Below are 23,017 nucleotides of genomic sequence, written 5' to 3' on the forward strand. Positions count from 1 at the left end.
GCAGCATTGGTTGCCCTCATGCACCTCGTTTGTTGCCGATGAGACCACCTCTGCTATCTCGGTCCATATCCTCTGGTAGGCCTTTGGGGTGGGCTTCCCACACCCTCCCTGTGTCAAATCACCCCAGCATAACTCAACCTCCTGCAGGAGGGAGGCATTTGCCTTGTCCTAGAAACTCCTGGCTCTTTTGTGGCCTCTAATGAGCTCCTCTCCCACCTCACTGCTCTCTCTAGCGTCAGTTTCCACAGCGTGCTGTGATGTCTCTTCCTCTCTCTCCATTATAGGCCAAATTCGGTCAAATATGTGGCTGGTAACAGCTACTTTTTGTTTATTTACTTGCTGTGAAGCTCGAAAGTCCCCCTCATTCCTCCAAAGCAGCCACACCACACCTAACCACACCTTCAGTCCCTCTGAGCTCCCTCTCTTTCTGTCTCCTCTTCTGCGCATGTCATGGTGACCCTTGACCTCCAGAATTGCGGGAATCGAATGTTGCCACACCGTTGCTAAGGGCGGCCACACTTTACGACAGAAGGTCAAAATATTGAATGCTGCCGCCCATTTAATATCGCTCGCGGTAACGGCCATTTTCAAAAATGTAATCTAGGTGTTTTGAGAATGGGCGAGGAGCCGGCGATCTGAAAACTCTTTTTTACTGCCCACGCCGGAAATAACGCCCATTTTTGGGCGAAAAGCACAAAAGCGGAGGTTCTAGCCCATAGTCCTAGAATAAGAGGCTGCCCGTTTAAAACTGAGATGAGGAGAAATTTCTTCTCTGAGGGTTATAAATGTGTAGAATTCTCTGCCCCAGAGAGCTGTGGTATCTGGGTCATTGAATATATTTAAGGCGAAGATAGACAGATATTTATAGCGATAAGGGAGCGAAGGGTTATGGGGAGTGGGCAGGGAAGTGGAGCTGAGCCCATGATCAGATCAGCCATAATCATAACGAATGGCAGAGCAGGCCTCGGGGGCCAAATGGCCTACTCCTGCTCCTATTTCTTATGTCCTTATGATTTACTGTACCCTTGGAGCCACATCTGCTTTGGGTCCTGAGTCTCCTCTGAGTGCCCCAAGTGGGTGAGCTGCATGCCGCTGCCCCTTCCTGTTGGTGGATTGGGGCGGACACCCCTGACGCACCTTATAGGCATGATGCCCTCCCCCACCCTGAACAGGCTAAGGAACCCATCCCTGGGGTGGGGGGTGGGGCGGGGGCCAGCGGCCATGGCTTTAGGCAGCTCAGAGTCCCATTTACTTGCAGCAGAGTAGGAACTCTGGAATTTCAATGCTAATATATTTTCCCTCACCCTCCCCTCCCCACCCCTCAATTTGCTCCCCTCCTCTCCTGGAGATGCAGACTCACTCTGGGATACCATTCCCTGGACACTCAGAGTCCTCTGGAGCTGTCAACAGTGGGAAAAGTCCTGTATGCAAAGTTCAGCCCGAACCAAATGCTTGAGGTACTGACTCTTGCCAGAAACATAAATGTGGCTAGCAGTGTGTCAGCTTGGTTCAGTAGGTAGCAGTCTCACATCCGGATCACAAGTTGCGGATTTGAGTCCATATGAAGACTTGAGTGTATAAACTCAGTTGACTGTACTGAGGGAGTGCAGCATTGTCAAAGGTGCTACCTTCAGATGAAATATTAAATAGAGATCGTATCGATCTGTTCAGATAGAAGCTAAAAATCCTGTGGCACAATTCCCAGAACATGGAGTTCTCCCAGTGTCCTGACCAATATCGCCGCCATGGTTTGGGATCGTTTGATTAATTTTCCACAGACAAGATTTGAAAAGAAAAGTTATTTTAAATACTGTGTTATAAAGCCAAAAAAAAAAGTCTGCGAAGGGAGATGGTTAAGATGCTAATCATAGAATTATAGAATCTTACAGCATAGAATGAGCCCATCGTGCCTGTGCCAGCTGTTTCAAAGATCTATCCAACTAGTCCCATTCCCCTGCTCTTTCCCCATAGTCCTGCCATTTTTTCCTTCTCAAGTATATATTGATATCACTGCATAACCAATTCTCCTCGTCTCCCCACCTGGTTCTTTTGCCAATTATCTTAAATCTGTGCCTTCTGTTTATTGACCCTCCTATCAGTGGAATCAGTTTCTCCTTATTCACTCTATCAAAACCCTTCGTGATTTTAAACACCTCTATTAAATCTCCTCTTAACCTTTTCTGCTCTGAGGAGAACAACCCCGGCTTCTCTACTCCCTCCACAAAACTGAAGTCTCTCATCCCTGAAACAATTCCAGTAAATCTCTGCTGCACCCTCTCCAAGGCCTTGACATCCTTCCTAAAGTGTGGTGCCCAGAACTGAAGACAGTGGGTAGAATTTTAACAAGGAGGAGCTCATGGCACTAAGTGCGGGTGGGGCGGTGGGGGGGGGGGTGGAGGGATTAAAGTCAGCGAAAATGTGATCATGTCTGGATGTTGGTTCCATCGCATCAACTTCCGGGTCTAGCTCAAACATGCTCGGCTGCATATGAGTAACCCCCTCCGCGAGATAGGTTAGCGATTTGAACACAACAATCACTGAATTGCCGCAATATTTCAACCTGCATTTAAATCCAACGGTGCATGCACGGGTTTTATGGGCTTCCTGAAACTGGCCAGTGAAACCAAGGCAAGGACAGAAGGACAATTCATGGGGCTCATTAACTGTCAATCACACACCAAGCTGCTCATAGCTGCTTTCTTGCCTAGCGCTGGGGAAGGATCTGTTGAGAGTATTAGTGGTGGAGAGCCTGGTTTCTGCATTTTGTGAGGTGTTCAAAATCAAGATCAGGACGGGTGGCACCATGGCTACCTTAAGTTGGACCTTCGCTGACAGCAGCGAAGAGGGATGTCATCAAGGTCTAGGTCGGTGATTGGAGCGTGGGCAGGTACTGCAGGAGCGGCGAGGTCGGGGCGAAGGAACGGCGAGAGATTATAAAGGGTCATGATTGGGGCCCAGGAGAGGCGTGAGCTCAGGGCCAGAAGAGGCGAGGGCCCAGGGGCAGCACGGGCCAGCCCACACTGCAACATGTGTGCGCACTAGGTCCGTGCAGCAGAGCAGATCTCCAGTCGCCCTGGTTAACCCTTGCCACTGGACCAAGACCTAGCTCTGTCAAGCCCGTGTGGTGGCTGGTGTGCAACGGCCACCACACGTTAAAAAAATTCACACACAGGCATCTTCCACCCTTCAGGATGTAGTTTGGGACCTGGAATATCAGGTCCTTCATTGAAACACCTGTGAACTCATCCTTTTTTGGCGTGGAAGCAGGTCATCCTTGGTTCGAGGGACTGCCAATGATGATGAGGTTGGACCTCGGACGAGGAGCAAAATGACCATCAGCAGCAGCAACAGCCTGCCATGGAGAAACCTTCAGGTGGTGAGCAGAGATGGGAGCAGCAGAGGGGTTGACCACGCAGGAGGCACTACCCGTGATACACGGAGCACCGGCAGAGGCTCAGTTTGAAGATTGCCCCGGCGAGAGGCCCATGTGGCATAAATTGGTGCCGCGGCATTGACGGGCATTTGCCAACACTGAAGCGGATTCAGTTGGACATTGGACGAAAGCGAGCAGCTGGGACTATGTAAATACATTGCGTGAGGGTATATTACCAGGGGCTCCCTCCTCTGTGTCTTGGGACATTTATCAACAGTTTCAGAATCACTGGGAACTCTTTATATTAATGACGCCCACTTCACTAATGGTAGGATCTGTGAGGAGCTGGCATATTGATTTTTTTTCATTGAGAAAAGGAAGAAGTCAACACCACCCGGCACGCCAAGGTAATGCATGCTCGTGTGATGATCGAGTGTTAACAAGAAAGATTTGCATTTATAGAGGCACCTTTCACGACCTCGGGACATCCCAAACCCGCTTTACAGCCAATGAAGTAATTTTGAAGCGTAGTCACTGTTGTAATGTGGGAAGAGAACAGGGTAGAAGTTGGCCCTAGTTGTGGCAAAAAGGATCAATTTTGGGGCTCAATGACCCGCGTCCGATCTGCCTGCGTCAGGGGTGCTGCCATATTGGTAAAGGTGGCTTCCGGGTGTGCTCGCCGCCTGCCTGAATCAGGCATTAGGCACCTTACGTATGGCAATCAGAGGCCGAATGCCTGATTGAGGGCCGCCGCTGGATGTTTGTCAGCCCAGAGCAGAGCAGGCACCGAGTCTGCTCCGTTCAACATGGCGCCGAGCCGGCAGTCCTTAAAGGGACACCCGCGGGCCCCAACAACTATTCATTTTCCTATACTTACCTTCGTGTGGAGCAGGCCTGTGCGAGCCCCCATTCTCCCATTCTACTCTTTCTCCTCCCGCTACCTAGCTGAGGGCTGTTGCCAGTGAGGAATCTGGGCCCAAATCGGAGACTCCCAAATTGGTGAGCTGTCTCTTGAGGCAGGATCTTTTTCCCCTAGCAGAGGGATCAATAACCAGGGGGCATAGATTTAAAGTAGTTGGTGGAAGGATTAGAGGGGAGTTGAGGAGAACTTTTTTCATCGAGAGGGGGTTGTGGGTCTGAAACTCACTGCCTGAAAGGATGTGGTAGAGGCAGAAATCCTCACCACATTTAAAAAGTACTTGGCTATGCACTTGGAGTGCCGACAACTGGATGTTTACAAAGCCACCTTTAAGGCCAAGTAGCAAGTTCAAGATCCCAAGTCCTAGCAGTACAACCTAAAAGCCTGTTTGCCTTCCCTATAGGCTCCTCACACTACCTGTGCACTTTTAATACATTTTCAGTTATTACTCCTTCCTCTTCTCTCCAAATTCTCTCCCGATCTGTAACCTTTAACGGGGAAACTGCTGCCTGGTATGAACTGACCTGGAATTTTCTGCGTCTAAATGCGAAGTGGTCAAGTTTGCCAAACTAGGAGGAGCAGTGGAAGGAAAGGAGGTAGTTCACAAATTGCTGAATGAATTGTAAAAGATATGCAAGTGGACAGAGCAATGAGCAGATGACATTTAATGCAGGTAAAGTACTGGCCGTCGGGAGGGAAAGTACGTAACACACCAACTTCATGAATGGTGTTGCAAGAGACCCTCAGGTCAGCGTAGACTCGATATTAAACATGTTTAACCAGCTCACAGCGGCAATCAACAAAGTCAAAACATAGGAACACAGGAATTGCTAGACGAGAAAAAGACCAAGGTCCATCGAGATCGCCTTCTACCTTCCTGGCTGTCTGTCGCCTTCAGCCAGTCACAGATCAGCCATGATCTTACTGAATGGCAGAACAGGCTCGAGGGTCTCAATGGCCCACTCCTGTTCCTAGGTTCCTATGCAACATGCAAAAATAATTATGAACTACATATCCAGAAAAATCAAACATAATTCAGAGGAGGTGTGTATGATCCACCTCGGCATCCTCCTGAGGTCCTCACCATTACAGAAGCCAGTCTTCAGCCAATTTGATTTACTCCACATGATGTCAAGAAACAGCTGAGCACATTGGATACAGCAAAGGCTATGGGCCCCAAGAATATCCCTGCTGTTGTGCTGAAGAGTTGTGCTCCAGAACGAGCCATTGCTCTAGCCAAGATATTCCAGTACAATTATAACACTGGCCCAGGTATGTCCTGTCCATAAAAAGCAGGACAAATCCAATCTGGCCAATTACCGCCCCATCACTCTACTCTCAATCATCGGTAGTGCTATCAAGCGGCACATATCCACCAATGCTCACCGATGTCCAGTTTGGGTTCCACCAGGACCACTCTGCTCCACACTTCATTACAGCTTTGGTCCAAACATGGACAAAAGAGCTGAATTCCAGAGGTGAGATGAGAGTGACTGCCCTGGACATCAAGGCAGCATTTGACCGATTGTGGCATCAAGGAGCCCTAGTAAAACTGAAGTCAATGGGAATCAGTGGGAAAACTCTCCACTGGCTGGAGTTATACCTAGTACAAAGGAAGATGGTTATGGTTGTTGGAGGTCAATCATCACAGCCCCAGGACATCACTGCATGAGTTCCTCAGGGCAGTGTCCTAGGCCCAACCATCTTCAGCTGCTTCATCAATGACCTTCCCTCTATCATAGGGTCAGAACTGGGGATGTTCGCTAATGACTGCACAGTGTTCAATTCCATTCGCAACTCTTCAGATAATGAAGCAGTCTATGCCCGCATGCAGCAAGTCCTGAATGACATTTATCCTTGGGCTGATAAGTGGCAAATAATATTTGCACCACACGAGAGCCAGACAATAATTATCTCCAACAAGCGAAAGTCTAATCACCTCCCCTTGACTTCCAAAGGCATTACCATCGCCGAATCCCCCACCATCAACATCCTGGGGGTCAAAACTGACCAGAAACTTAACTGGACCAGCCACATAAATGCTGTAGTACTAGAACACGTCAGAGGCTGGGTATTCTGAGGTGAGTGTCTCACCTCCTGACTCCCCAACGGCTTTCAACCATCTACAAGGCATAAGTCAGGAGTGTGATGGAATACACTTCACTGATTGGATGAGTGCAGCTGTAACAACACTCAAGAAGCTCAACACCATCCAGGACAAAGCAGCCCGCTTGGTTGGCAGCCCATGCACCACCTTCAAGATTCTCTTCCTCCACTGTGGCTGCAGTGTGTACCATCGACCAGATGCACTGCAGCAACTCACCAAGGCTTCTCTTAAATCCAAGGAAGAGGCATATAAATTGGCCAGAAAAAGCAGCAAACCTGAGGACTGGGAGAAATTTAGAATTCAGAAGAGGAGGACAAAGGATTTAATTAGGAGGAGGAGAATAGAGTATGAGAGGAAGCTTGCTGGGAACATAAAAACTGACTGCAAAAGCTTCTGTAGATATGTGAAGAGAAAAAGATTAGTGAAGACAAACGTAGGTCCCTTGCAGTCAGATTCAGTTGAATTTATAATCGGGAATAAATAAATGGCAGACCAGTTGAACAAATACTTTGGTTCTGTCTTCACAAAGGAAGACACAAATAACGTTCCGGAAGTACTAGGGGACCGAGGGTCTAGGGAGAAGGAGGAACTGAAGGAAATCCTTATTAGTCAGGAAATTATGTTAGGGAAATTGATGGGATTGAAGGCCGATAAATCCACAGAACCTTATAGTCAGCATCCCAGAGTACTTAAGGAAGTGGCCCTAGAAATAGTGGATGCATTGGTGATCATTTTCCAACAGTCTATCAACTCTGGATCAGTTCCTATGGACTGGACGGCAGCTAATGTAACACCACTTTTTAAAAAAGGAGGGAGAGAGAAAACGGATAATTACATCAGTAGTGGGGAAAATGTTAGAATCAATTATAAAGATGAAATAGCAGCGCATTTGGAAAGCAGTGACAGGATCAGTCCAAGTCAGCATGGATTTATGAAAGGGAAATCATGCTTGACAAATCTTCTAGAATTTTTTGAGGATGTAACTAGTAGAGTGGACAAGGGAGAACCAGTGTATTGGACTTTCAAAAGGCTTTTGACAAGGTCCCACACAGATTGGTGTGCAAAATTAAAGCGCATGGTATTGGGGGTAATGTTCTGACGTGGATAGAAAACTAGTTGCCAGACAGGAAGCAGAGAGTCGGGATAAACGGGTCCTTTTCAGAATGGCAGGCAGTGACCAGTGGAGTGCCGCAGGGTTCAGTGCTGGGACCTCAGGTATTTACAATATACATTAATGATTTAGATGAAGGAATTGAGTGTAATATCTCCACGTTTGCAGATGATACTAAGCTGGGAGGCGGTGTGAGCTGTGAGGAGGATGCTAAGAGGCTGCAGGGTGACTTAGACAGGTTAGGTGAGTGGGCAAACGCATGGCAGATACAGTAAAATGTGGATAAATGTGAGGTTATCCAATTTGGTGGCAAAAACATGAAGGCAGAATATTATCTGAATGGCGGCAGATTAGGAAAAGGGGAGGTGCAACGAGACCTGGGTGTCATGGTACATCAGTCTTTGAAAGTTAGTATGCAGGTGCAGCAGGCGGTGAAGAAGGCAAATGGCATGTTGGCCTTCATAGCTAGGGGATTTGAGTATAGGAGCAGGGAGATCTTGCTGCAGCTGTACAAGGCCTTGGTGAGGCCTCACCTGGAATATTGTGTTCAGTTTTGGTCTTCTAATCTGAGGAAGGATGTTCTTGCTATTGAGGGAGTGCAGCGAAGGTTCACCAGACGGATTCCCGGGATGGCAGGACTGATATATGAGGAGGGACTGGATCGACTGGGCCTGTATTCACTGGAATTTAGAAGAATGCGAGGGGATCTCATCGAAACATATAAAATTCTGACGGGACTGGATAGGTTAGATGCAGGAAGAATGTTCCCGATGTTGGGGAAGTCCAGAACCAGGGGACACAGTCTAATGATAAGGGGTAAGCCATTTAGGACTGAGATGAGGAGAAACTTCTTCACTCAGAGAGTTGTTAACCTGTGGAATTCTCTTCCACAGAAAGTTGTTGATGCCAGTTTGTTAGATATATTCAAGAGGGAGTTGGATATGGCCCTTACAGCTAAAGGGATCAAGGGGTATGGAGAGAAAGTAGGAAAGGGGTACTGAGGTGAATGATCAGTCATGATCTTATTGAATGGTGGTGCAGGCTCGAAAGGCCGAATTGCCTACTCCTGCATCTATTTTCTATGTTTCTATGTTTCTTCGACAGCACCTCCCAAACACATGATCTCTACCAACCTTGGTGAGGCCACACCTGGAGTATTGTGTACAGTTTTGGTCTCCTAACCTGAGGAAGGACATTCTTGCTATTGAGGGAGTGCAGCGAAGGTTCACCAGACTGATTCCCGGGATGGCGGGACTGACCTATCAAGAAAGACTGGATCAACTGGGCTTGTATTCACTGGAGTTCAGAAGAATGAGAGGGGACCTCATAGAAACGTTTAAAATTCTGACGGGGTTAGACAGGTTAGATGCAGGAAGAATGTTCCCAATGTTGGGGAAGTCCAGAACCAGGGGACACAGTCTAAGGATAAGGGGGAAGCCATTTAGGACCGAGATGAGGAGGAATTTCTTCACCCAGAGAGTGGTGAACCTGTGGAATTCTCTACCACAGAAAGTTGTTGAGGCCAATTCACTAAATATATTCAAAAAGGAGTTAGATGAAGTCCTTACTACTAGGGAAATCAAGGGGTATGGTGAGAAAGCAGGAAGGGGGTACTGAAGTTGCATGTTCAGCCATGAACTCATTGAATGGCGGTGCAGGCTAGAAGGGCCGAATGGCCTACTCCTGCACCTATTTTCTATGTTTCTATGTTTCTATGTTTCTAACTCGAAGGACAAGGGCAGTAGGTGCATGAGAGCATCATGACCTCCAAGTTCCCCTCCAAGTCACAGACCATCCTGATTTGGAAATATATCGCCATTCGATCATCGTCGCTGGGTCAATATCCAGGAACTCCCTGCCTAGCAGCACTGTGGGAGTACTTTCACCACAAGGACTGCAGCGGTTCAAGAAAGTGGCTCACCACCACCTTCTCAAGGGCAATTAGGGATGGGCAATAAACACTGGCCTTGCCAACGACGTCCACAACCCAGGATCGAATTTTTAAAAAGGTAATAATCAAATTGTACGATGCTGTGATCAGACTGAACCTTGAATCCTGCATCTAATCTGATTGCTCAGTGAGAAAGGAGGCTTTCCAATGCTGGAGCCGAAGCAGAGATGCTGATCCCTTCTGTGAAAGGTCTGAGTTTTCGACAAAGGAGGAGAAACCTGGTATCTTCGCTTGGGAAGGAGGTGACCTCATGGAAGCGTGTAAGGTCGTTAAGGGAATGGAAAGGGCAAATCTGAAATATTACTTTAAATTACATTTCTGGAGTAGAACAAAAGGTAACAGGTTTAAACTAGTAAAAGGTCAATTTAAAAGTAATATTTGGATATGCTTCTTCATACAAAGAGTGAGCAACGGATGGAGTAAACTTTCAGGAAGAGTAGTGGAGGTGAAAACCCTGTAACCATTTCAGAAACAAGTGGAAGCTGAGAGAGGGGGACATTCGGATATCTCTGGGTGGATGAATTTTTACAGATCAGCCATGGTAAATAAGGCTGGTGAGCTGCAGGCACAAATCGCCACATGGGACAATGATATATTATTATAACAGAGATCTGGCTCAAAGGATTGGGGGGGTTGGGAATTTAATATTTCTGGTTACAAGGCATTCTTAAAAGATAGGGAAGTAAAAAAGAAGGGGATTGCAGTATTGATCAAATAAACTATTATAGAAACATGCAAACATAGAAATTCACAGCACAGCATAGTGTCCGCGCAGGCCGACAAAGAGCCGCACGGCCCTCGGTCAGCAGCCCCGAAGCTTACATATAAACCGATGAACAATGGCAGAAAGGTAAGGATCACCCAGCCCAACCAGTCCACCCCACACAACTGTGACACCCCTTACACTGAAACATTCTACACTCCACCCCAACCGGAGCCATGTGATCTCCTGGGAGAGGCAAAAACCAGATAAAAACCCAGGGTTTTTATAGCATTTAAGAGAGATGATGTATGTGCAGGGTCAAAGGTAGAATCTATTTGATTAGAGTTAAGGAACAATAGAGGAGCTATTACGTTACTGGGCATATTGTTTAATTTCTTCTCTCAGAGGGTTGTAATTCTTCACAGAGGGTTTAATTTCTTCTCTCAGAAGGTTGCAAATCTGTGGAATTCGCTGCCTCAGAGAGCTGTGGAAGCTGGGGCATGGAATAAATTTAAGACAGAAACAGTTTCTTAAACGATAAGGGGATAAGGGGTTATGGGAGCAAGCGGGCAGAGTCCATGATCAGATCAGCCATGATCTTATTGAATGGTGGAGCAGGCTCGAGGGGCCTATGGTCTACTCCTGTTCCTATTTCTTATGTTCTTATGTTCTTATGTTTAGGCCACCAAATAGTGGGAAGGAGATAGAGGGGCAGATTTACAGGCAAATTACAAAAAGAAGATGCAAGAACTCCAGAGTAGTGATAATGGGGAACTTCAATTATCCTAATATAGACTGGGATAGTAATAGGGTAGAGAGGGGGAGGAATTCCTGAAATGTATGCAAGAGAGCTTTCTTGATCAATGTGTTTCCAGCCCAACGCTGAAGGAAACAGTGCTGGATCTACTCCTGGGGAGTGAAGTGGGACAAGTGGAGCATGTTTCAGTGGGGGAGCATTTGCAGAGCAGTGATCATGATCTCATGATCAGGTTTAGAATAGTTATGGAAAAGGACAAGATAAAATCCAGCATAAAAATACTTAACAGATGGAGAGCTAACGAACAGAGAGTTGAAAAGGGATCTGGCCCAGGTGGATTAGAATCAAAAATTGGTTGACAAAGCAGTAACTGAACAGTGGGCAATGGCAGCTGACTGAGAGCATCGGCACAGTTTTCTGTGTCTGGCTTGTGGCAGATGGCATAGTTGTATGCGGACAACGTGAGCACCCACCTCTGGATGCGGGCCGTTGCATTCATATTTATCCCCTTACTTTCAGAAAAGAGAGATATCAGTGGCTTATGGTCAGTTTCCAATTCAAATTTGAGCCCAAACAGCTATTGATGCATTTTCTTTACCCCATAAACACATGTTAACGCTTCTCTTTCAATCATGCTGTAGGCCCTGTCAGCCTTAGACAAACTTCTGACGGGACTGGACAGGTTAGATGCAGGAAGAATGTTCCCGATGTTGGGGAAGTCCAGAACCAGGGGACATAGTCTTAGGATAAGGGGTAGGCCATTTAGGACTGAGATAAGGAGAAATTTCTTCACTCAGAGAGTTGTTAACCTGTGGAATTCCCTGCCGCAGAGAGTTGTTGATGTCAGTTCATTGGATATATTCAAAAGGGAGTTAGATATGGCCCTTATGGCTAAGGGGATCAAGGGGTATGGAGAGAAAGCAGGAAAGGCGTACTGAGGGAATGATCAGCCATGATCTTATTGAATGGAGGTGCAGGCTCGAAGGCTGAGTGGCCTACTCCTGCACTTATTTTCTATGTTTATATGTTTCTATGTTTCTGGATGCATAAGCAACTGGTTGCAATTTCCCAGATTCATTAGTTTGTTGCAATACACACCTGACACCGTATGACGACGCATCACATGCTAGTACCAACCGCTTACATGGACCATACAACACCAGCAATTTGTTTGAGCATAACAGTGTTCTAGCTTTTACAAAGGCATTTTCTTGGCTTTTACCCCATACCCATTCGTCTCCTTTACGCAGGAAGGCATGCGGTGTTCTAACAGTGTGCTGAGACCTGGTAAAAAGTTACCAAAGTAGTTAAGGAGTCCTAGAAATGACCGCAGCTCCGTCGCGTTCTATGGCCTCGGTGCGTTCTCGATTGCCTCCGTCTTCGAATCGGTGTGCCTGATGCCGTCCGCCGCGATTTTTCTCCCCACTTCAGGTGCTAGGAAAATGCACTTCGAACGTTTTAACCTGAGCCCCACGCGGTTGGGCCGATTAAGAACCTCCTCCAGGTTCTGCAGATGCTCGACTGTGTCCCGACCTGTAATCAAGATGTCTTCCTGGAAGACCACTGTGCACAGGATCGACTTCAGCAAGCTTTCCATGTTTCTCTGGAATATCGCCACGGCTGATCGAATCCCAAACGGGCATCTGTTGTAAATGAAGAGACCTTTGTGCGTGTTGATGCAGGTGAGGCCCTTCGATGATTCCTCCAGCTCCTGCGTCATGTAGGCCAAGGTCAAGTCTAACTTCGTGAACGTCTTTCCTCCCGCCAGCGTCGCAAAAAGGTTGTCTGCCTTTGGTAGTGGGTATTGATCCTGCAGGGAGAAACGATTGATAATTACTTTGCAATCACCTCAGATTCTGACGGTGCCATCTCCATTGAGGACTGGAACAATCGGACTGGCCCACTCATTGAATTTGATCGGTGAAATGATGCCCTCTCGTTGCAGCCGGTCCAGCTCGATCTTCACCCTCTTTCTCATCATGTACGGTACCGCTCTCGCCTTATGATGGATGGTTCGCTCCCCCGGAATTAGGTGGATCTGCACTTTTGCTCCTTGGGACTTCCCGATGCCTCATTCGAACAGCGAGGGGAACTGTTTAAGATCTGGGCACATGAAGTGTCGTCAATGGACGAGAGCCCTCGCACATTGTCCCAGTTCCAGCGTATCTTTCCCAGCCAGCTCCTGCCAAGCAGCGTGGGACCATCGCCCGGTACCACCCAGAGTGGTAGCTTGTGCACTGCTTCATCGTAGGAGACCTTTACAGTAGCACTGCCGATTACAGGAATCAGTTGCTTTGTGTAAGTTCTCAGTTTAGTGCGAATGGGAGTCAGGACTGGCCTTGAGGCCTTGCTGCACCACAATTTATCGAAAGTCTTTTTGCACATAATGGACTGGCTCGCGCCCGTGTCCAGCTCCATTGACACCGGGAGTCTATTTAATTCAACCTTCAGCATTATCAGGAGACACTTTGTGCATCCCAAATACCTCTGCCTCCTTGGTCTGAGGCTCTGGTTCGTCATGATCCTCCATGGATCTGTCCTCCTCTGCAACATGGTGGTATGCAAGACTAGCAGTGTTTGCAGCTCACCTGCACATACGTTGGAGATGTTCCATTGTTCCACAGCCCTTGCAAATGTATCCTTTGAAGTGGCATGAATGGAAACGATGATTACCCCCGCAGCGCCAACAAGGTGTTAATGGCCTAGCATTCATCACCCTTGATGGTGGGCTCTGTGATATCTGCGGACATGCAGCTGGAGGCATGTGAGGCCTGTCCTGTACGTTGTGATTCGAAAACAAAATTACTTTGTAGCAGCACTCATGTGCTGAGAGATTTGCTTGGTATTGTCACTGGTGGCAATGAACGCCTTGGCTATCGCTATGGCTTTACTCAAGGTTGGTGTCTCTACATTCAAAAGTTTGGGTAGAATCACTTCATGGCAAATGCCACATACAAAGAAGTCTCTGAGCATGTGCTCCAAATGTTCTTCAAATTCGCAATGTCCTGCAAGGCGCCTTAGCTCGGTGACATAGCTCACCACTTCCTGGCCTTCAGACCTTTTGTACGTGTAGAACCGGTACCTCACCATCAGAATGCTTTCCTTCGGGTTCAGATGCTCCCAGACCAGTGTGCACAAATCAGCGTACAATTCTCTGTGGGTTTCATTGGAGTAAGCAGAATTTTCACAAGGTCATACGTTGGTGCCCCGCTAACATTGAGGAGAATCACACTTCGTTTGGCAGCGTTCGCTTCTCCTTCCAGCTCGTTGGCCACGAGGTATTGGTCGAATCGCTCCACGAAGGTTTCCCAATCATCTCCCTCCGAAAATTTCTCCAGGATGCCCACTGTTTTCTGCATCATTGGGTTTGTCATGTGTATCTCGTCACCAGTTGTTATGTATGAATAAAGAGTCTGACCAGATACAGTGTGCTCAAAGTAAAGTGTGACCTTAGTCTTTTATTACAGTTCTCCAGATTGCCTCTCCAGCCTGTGAGGCCTCCTTAAGTACAGGTGCTCCCAAGGGATTGTGGGATCCCTTGGGACTCCAGGGGATGAGCCCTCTGGTGGTTACACAAGGTATTTACAGGTTTACATATATAATAGTTTGGGTATAGGATCAACACATTCCCAGGAGGGGAAATGGATGGGCATTCAAAGCTAGAGCTCTCTGGATTACAAAAGAGAAGGGGCTAGATTTTCCACTTTTGTGCTTATCGCCCAAAAATGGGCATTATTTCCGGAGTGGGCAGTGAAAATGGGTTTTCAGATCGCCGGCTTCTCATCATTCTCAAAGCACCTAGTCTCCATTTTTGAAATTGGCCGTTACCGCGACCGATATCAAATGGGCGATAGCATTAAATCTCGTTGACCTTCTGCCGTAAAGTGTCGCCGTCCTTAGCAACAGCATGGTAATGCTCGGTTCCCGCGATTCAGGAGGTCAAGGGTCATCATGACATGCGCAGAAGAGGAGACAGAGCGAGAGGGAGCTGACAGGGACTGAAGGCGTGAGGCTGCAAAGAGATTTAGATAGGTTAAGCGAATGGGCTAAGGTTTGGCAGATGGAATACAATGTCGGAAAATGTGAGGTCATTCACCTTGGAAAAAAAAACAGTAAAATGGAATATTATTAGAATGGGGAGAAATTACAACATGCTGCGGTGCAGAGGGACCTGGGGGCCCTTGTGCATGAATCCCAAAAAGTTTGTTTGCAGGTGCAGCAGGTAATCAGGAAGGCGAATGGAATGTTGGCCTTCATTGCGAGAGGGATGGAGTACAAAAGCAGGGAGGTCCTGCTGCAACTGTACAGGGTATTGGTGAGGCCGCACCTGGAGTACTGCGTGCAGTTTTGGTCACCTTACTTAAGGAAGGATATACTAGCTTTGGAGGGGGTACAGAGACGATTCACTAGGCTGATTCCGGAGACGAGGGGTGATTTTATAGAAACATTTAAAATCATGAAAGGGATAGACAAGATAGAGGCAGAGAGGTTGTTTCCACTGGTCGAGGAGACTAGAACTAGGGGGCACAGCCTCAAAATACAGGGGAGCCAATTTAAAACTGAGTTGAGAAGGAATTTCTTCTTCCAGAGGGTTGTGAATCTGTGGAATTCTCTGCCCAGGGAAGTAGTTGAGGCTAGCTCATTGAATGTATTCAAGTCACAGATAGATAGATTTTTAACCAATAAGGGAATTAAGGGTTATGGGGAGCGGGCGGGTAAGTGGAGCTGAGTCCACGGCCAGATCAGCCATGATCTTGTTGAATGGCGGAGCAGGCTCGAGGGGCTAGATGGCCTACTCCTGTTCCTAATTCTTATGTTCTTCTGTTCTTATGTGTGGGTGTGGTGTGGCTGCTTTGGGAATGGAGGGAGACTTTAGATCTTCACAGCAAATAGGGAAACAAAAATTAGCTGTTACCAGCCACATATTTGCCTGAATTTGGCCAATAATGGAGAGAGAGGATGAGGCATCACAGCACGCTGTGGAGACTGACGCTGGAGAGAGCAGTGAGATGGGAGAGGAGCATATTGGATGGCGCAAAATAGGCAGATGATTCTCGGACAAGGCAAATGCCTCCCTCCTGCAGGAGATCGAGTCACGCTGGGGTGTTTTGACACAAGGAGGGCATGGGAAGCCCACCCGAAAGGCCAGAAGATATGGGCCGAGATAGCAGTCGGCGAACAACAAGGTGCGTGAGGGCAACCAATGCCGCAAACGATGGAACAACCTTGTGAGATCCACAAGCGTAAGAATTACATTTATTTACATGTACTTATGAATTTATATAATTTGATTTGTAACAATCATGAGTGACTATCAGCAGATGTGAGGTCTTTCACTTTTACCGGGAATGTTTTACTCAAAGCCTGCGGTCACGTTGCAAGTCTTTAGGTAAAGAATGATAATTATCATAATAATCATGATTACATCTGTCGGTTATGTGTTGTATCAGTCTCTGTGACAGTACCTAGCAATGATATCACGCAATGATCTCATGCCATGTCGTCCTGTCACCTTTTACAGAAGAAGCTATCGACGATGAGGTCTGTGCAGAGGCCAACGGGTGGGGGGCCACCAGTCCCCAGTCCCCAGGAGCGAGTGCTCACATTCATGGGGAAGCACACCCGGACAGCCACGGTCACATCTGCAGACCCTGAAGTGATGCCAAGCGAGTAAAGCTTACACCATTGCGTGATGTAAATCAATAGATGCCACAACCACTCATATCCGAACAATCATATATGATAGATGATTTCTAAAATTGTCATAGAAATAATGCTGGCCTAATGATAATCATTGCAATGCAAATGTGTTGATGGTGATGAAATGTGATGTCTGCGATGATTTTGAGAGCGGTGGTGCTTTTGTCGTGCATATGCTGTGTGTAGCGCTGGACTCACCTTGTGACCCTAGCACCCCCTTCTCCTCTAATAACCTCACTTGTGTTTTGCAGCTCAGCCAGCAGCGCTGCCCCAGGCAAGGCCACAGAGGCCAGAAGGTGGGGGCGCGGGGCCCGACTCTCCGGACGATCCTACATCTGGTGCTGAGGAGCTTCGATTCTCACCCGTCAATCCACTGGGTCTGTTCTCCACGGATGAGAGCGCCTGCATCGCCGCGCACCAGAAATCATTCCACCCCAAGGCCATCTAGTGGTTCTCTGGTCATTCCCGCCTCCACTCTGGAGGTACCGGCCCCAAGCACCTCTCCACATGGCACCCCATTTGTCCCCAGGATGGCGCCGACTCCGCGGAGGCCTCGTGGATGCGGCAGGTCTCCCCACAAGCGCCACATGAGAGCGGAGAGATGGTACAGTTGCCTGGAGAACTGTAGACATTGGTGACCAGCTCATCGAAGCATTGGGGGGGCATACCCCTCAGCTGGCCACCATGACCGAGTACATTCCGCGGGTGGCGGAGGCCCTGGATGCGATAGCCAGGAACACTGGTGGCACAGACCTCCCAGTGGCCCCACAGCGCGGCACTCCACCCCTAGGTTCCGCACCACCACTGCGAACGACAGATGAGAGCAAGGACCAAGATCCTGCTTCTGCACCAGAGAATGTTGTCCCCTCGGCACCCCCAGCTCCCGTACCCGTGCATCCACCGCCTCTGCCTTCATCCCCCCGAATGAAGCACCGCCTGAGGAGCTCCTCGGCCAGGCACCATGGAGTGAGGAGGGGAAGGGGTCGAGATGGGGAGAAGAAAGGGAGGGGGAAGGAAAGTGAGGTGCATGTCCGCAGGTGATGGCTGTGTTATATCTCCATCTGGATGTATGCAATTTGTTGTAATGTATGGGGGGAGGGGACCACCCTGTATTGCTGGACATGTTGAACATTTGATTGACGTCAATGGTGGAAAAAGTGTGGTATCGGCGGGGGTTGGGTGTGATACCAATGATTTCAGACCAATGTTGGTATAAAAACATTTTTATTGAACATAACTTTGTTGTGCATTGTCTCAGATAGCTGGACTGTTGCACACTGGTGATTCCTTAACATGAAATGGTTAAATAAAACTTAACTTCAATCAACGTAAACTTTAACTGGCACCAAGGTGATGGGCACCATCGATGTCTGAACTGCACACACACAGCAGTGTGTCAGCATTGTCACTCACATCAACGTTCTTTCAGGCAAATCGTTCAGATATCAGCTCTTCACATAAGGGTCTTGCAGCTATGTAGCCACCACGGGCCCTTTCCTGCGGTCTGGAGGGGGGTGTGGGCATGGTTGCATAGTCAGCCTGATTGTCTGGCCCTAGTTCAGCATCCAGCCTCTTGTCGTCCTCTTCCCCTCTCCCCTGAGGTGCAGCATCAGTCCCTTCTGGAAATTTTTGGTCCCTCTTGATAGCCAGATTGTCCAGCATGGAGCAATAGACCACAAATTTCCCTACTTGCTCAGGGTTGTATTGTAGCTCTCCTCCTGAGTGGTCCAGATATCTGCTTAAACACAGTTATTGTTTTCTGGACCACATTGCGTGTGTCTCTGTGGCTCTGGTTGTATCGCTTCTCGGCCTTGGTGTGAGTGTCACGCAGGTGGGGGGTCATCAGCCAAGTGGTTAGGCCATATCGGTTGTCACCAAGCATCCAGCATTGTCCTTGTGGCAGACTCTTAAAGATATCAGAGACAGCGCTCTCACGCAGGTTGTGAGCCTCTTCGAAGGTGCCCTGATATTTGGCATTCACTGCCAGTATGAGCTGGTTGTGGTCGACAACTAGTTGGACCTTCAGTGAGTGAAATCCTTTTGTGTTACGAAAACGCTCTGGGTCCTGAGAAGGTGGCCGCATGGTGATGTAAGTGCACTATATAGCTCCCTGCACCCTGGGGAACTTAGCAATCCAGTAGAATGCTCCAGCCCTGTCAGTCTGAGCCTCCGTGGTTATGGGGAAGCTGATAAAGTCCATCCTTCTTGCGTACAGGGCCTCCATGACCTGTCGAATGCAGCGATGGGTTGCATGGTGAGACAGAGGGCAAATTTCGACCGCAGAGGCCCGAAAGGAACCGGACACGTAGAAAGACAGTGCCGCGGTGACCTTGACCTCGACCGACACTGATGTCCTGATGGCAGGATGCATATGTGGCCTGATGAACTCACATATTTCATTGATCACCACCTTGTGGAAGCACAGTCTCTGAAGGCAGGTGTGGTCGGACACGTCGAGGTAAGACGTCTTTTCCCTGTAGATGTGGGGTGTGTATGGTCTGGCCCTCCTCCTCATTCTTTCATGTCTTAAATTGGGCACATAATGATGTGCATCACATAAGAACATAAGAACATAAGAATTAGGAACAGGAGTAGGCCATCTAGTCCCTCGAGCCTGCTCCGCCATTCAACAAGATCATGGCTGATCTGGCCGTGGACTCAGCTCCACTTACCCGCCCGCTCCCCATAACCCTTAATTCCCTTATTGGTTAAAAATCTATCTATCTGTGACTTGAATACATTCAATGAGCTAGCCTCAACTGTTTCCTTGGGCAGAGAATTCCACAGATTCACAATCCTCTGGAAGAAGAAATTCCTTCTCAAATCGGTTTTAAATTGGCTCCCCCATATTTTGAGGCTGTGCCCCCTAGTTCTAGTCTCCCTGACCAGTGGAAACAACCTCTCCCCCTTTATCTTGTCTATCCCTTTCATTATTTTAAATGTTTCTATAAGATCACCCCTCTTCCTTCTGAACTCCAACGAGTAAAGACCCAGTCTACTCAATCTATCATCCTAAGGTAAGCCCCTCATCTCCGGAATCAGCCTAGTGAATCGTCTCTGTACCCCCTCCAAAGCCAGTATATCCTTCCTTAAGTAAGGTGACCAAAACTGCACGCAGTACTCCAGGTGCGGCCTCACCAATATCCTATACAGTTGCAGCAGGACCTCCCTGCTTTTGTACTCCATCCCTCTCGCAATGAAGGCCAACATTCCATTCGCCTTCCTGATTACCTGCTGCACCTGCAAACTAACTTTTTGGGATTCATGCACAAGGACCCCCAGGTTCCTCTGCACCGCAGCATGTTGTAATTTCTCTCCATTCAAATAATATTCCCTTTTTTTGTTTTTTTTCCCAAGGTGGATGACCTCACACTTTCCGACATTGTATTCCATCTGCCAAACCTTAGCCCATTCGCTTAACCTATCTAAATCTCCTTGCAGCCTCTCTGTATCCTCTACACAACCCGCTTTCCCACTAATCTTTGTGTCATCTGCAAATTTTGTTACACTACACTCTGTCCCCTCTTTCAGGTTATCTATGTATATTGTAAACAGTTGTGGTCCCAGCACCGATCCCTGTGGCACACCACTAACCACCGATTTCCAACCCGAAAAGGACCCATTTATCCCGTCGCTCTGCTTTCTGTTAGCCAGCCAATTCTCTATCCATGCTAATACATTTGCACTGACCCCATGTACCTTTATCTTCTGCAGTAACCTTTTGTGTGGCACCTTATCGAAAGCCTTTTGAAAATCTAAATACACCACATCCATCGGTACACCTCTATCCACCATGCTCGTTATATCCTCAAAGAATTCCAGTAAATTAGTTAAACATGATTTCCCCTTCATGAATCCATGCTGCGTCTGCTTGATTGCACTATTCCTATCTAGATGTCCCGCTATTTCTTCCTTAATGATAGTTTCAAGCATTTTCCCCACTACAGATGTTAAACTAACCGGCCTATAGTTACCTGCCTTTTGTCTGCCCCCTTTTTTAAACAGAGGCGTTACATTAGCTGCTTTCCAATCCACTGGTACCTCCCCAGAGTCCAGAGAATTTTGGTAGATTATAACGAATGCATCTGTTATAACTTCCGCCATCTCTTTTAATACCCTGGGATGCATTTCATCAGGACCAGGGGACTTGTCTACCTTGAGTCCCATTAGCCTGTCTAGCACTACCCCCCTAGTGATAGTGATTGACTCCAGGTCCTCCCTTCCTGTGACCAGCAATTTCTGGCATGGTTTTTGTGTCTTCCACTGTGAAGACCGAAGCAAAATAATTGTTTAAGGTCTCAGCCATTTCCACATTTCCCATTATTAAATCCCCCTTTTCATCTTCTAAAGGACCAACATTTACTTTAGTCACTCTTTTCCGTTTTATATATCTGTAAAAGCTTTTACTATCCGTTTTTATGTTTTGCGCAAGTTTACCTTCGTAATCTATCTTTCCTTTCTTTATTGCTTTCTTAGTCATTCTTTGCTGTCGTTTAAAATTTTCCCACTCTTCTATTTTCCCACTAACCTTGGCCACCTTATACGCATTGGTTTTTAATTTGATACTCTCCTTTATTTCCTTGGTTATCCACGGCTGGTTATCCCTTCTCTTACCGCCCTTCTTTTTCATTGGAATATATTTTTGTTGAGCACTATGAAAGAGCTCCTTAAAAGTCCTCCACTGTTCCTCAATTGTGCCACCGTTTAGTCTGTGTTTCCAGTCTACTTTAGCCAACTCTGCCCTCATCCCACTGTAGTCCCCTTTGTTTAAGCATAGTATGCTCATTTGAGACACTTCTTCCTCACCCTCAATCTGTATTACAAATTCAACCATACTGCGATCACTCATTCTGAGAGGATCTTTTACTAGGAAATCGTTTATTATTTCTGTCTCATTACACAGGACAAGATCTAAGATCGCTTGCTCCCTTGTAGGTTCTGTAACATACTGTTCTAAGAAACAATCCCGTATACATTCTATGAATTCCTCCTCCAGGCTACCCCGTGCAATTTGATGTGACCAATCGATATGTCGGTTAAAATCCCCCATGATTACTGCCGTTCCTTTTTCACATGCCTCCATTATTCCCTTAATTCTTCCATTAATTATTCCATTAATCACACATTAAGCCATCTGCACTCTGCAGCATATGCGTATTAATCGATGCAGGCTGAGAAATGGCTGGCCCCATTGCACTGAAAGAATAATAGCAATTGATCAGAAGCAATAATTTCCTCACTAAAATACACCTAGAGTCTGAAAATATGTCTGTTGAGATGGTCACTTCATCTGAGAAGAACTCCAGAATTAATGCAAACTCCCTCGAAGTTGAAGCAGCCTTTTGAATGAAGCTACCTGCGACTTAAAAATGGCAGCCACACCGCTGGCTTTAGTTCAGAACAGTTCCACTTCTTCTGGGCCTTTTTTTGGGCGATATTTGTGTGAGGTGGTGAAAGTGAAGCTGGGCGATCTCCTGGACGTTAGTTTCGCCAAATGTGCTCTTTACAACAAAAAAAAATGGGCGGGCGGTATTATAGAATCTCGGCGTTAATTCCATGCGGAAACTAACGCTGGACGATATTATGGGTGTTGATTTCGCCCATTCTGATGATTCCGCCCAAAGAAAGTGGCGGTATTATTTTTTCCCAGCGTTAAGCACATGTGGAAAAAAACGCTCTGCGATAAGTTTCCAAAAACTGGGTGTCAGTTTCCATTTTGTGGCTAAATAGACGATATATGGGCGTTATATGTCATTTCAGCAGTAAAATAGGTGTTAAGTGGGCGTTAAGCATGCAAAAAAACGTGGAAAGTCAGCCCATAGAGATTAAAATGAGACAGATAAGGGAGGCTTACGACAAATGTAAGGTTGATTATACAGTAGAGAACCCAGCTGAATATAGAAAGTACAGAGGAGATCTAAAAAAGGGAATAAGAGGGGCAAAGAGGAAGTATGAGAATAGATTAGCAGTTTTCATAAAAGGGAACCTTAAAGTCCTTTATAACATATCCTTAGAGGATAGTCAAAGGAAGAATGGGCCAATTAGGGACCCAAAGAAGATCTTCTTGTGGAGCCAGAGGACATGGCTGATGTACTAAATGAATATGGACAAAAGGTCATCAGTCTGAAACATTAACTCTGTTTCTCTCTCTACAAATGCTGCCTGAACTACTGATTATTTACAGCATTTTCTGTTCTTATTTTAGATTTCCAGCATCTGCAGTATTTTGCTTTTGTACTAAATGTGTACTTTACATCTGTCTTCACTATAGATCATTGATGTATATCACAAAAAGCAAGGGACATAGTACTGAGCTCTGCGGAATCCCACTGGAAACATCCTTCCAGTCACAAAAACACCCATCACCCATTACCATTTGCTTCCTGCCTCTGAGCC

Source organism: Pristiophorus japonicus, chromosome 7 (assembly GCF_044704955.1).
Source record: "Pristiophorus japonicus isolate sPriJap1 chromosome 7, sPriJap1.hap1, whole genome shotgun sequence".
NCBI lineage: Eukaryota > Metazoa > Chordata > Chondrichthyes > Pristiophoridae > Pristiophorus > Pristiophorus japonicus.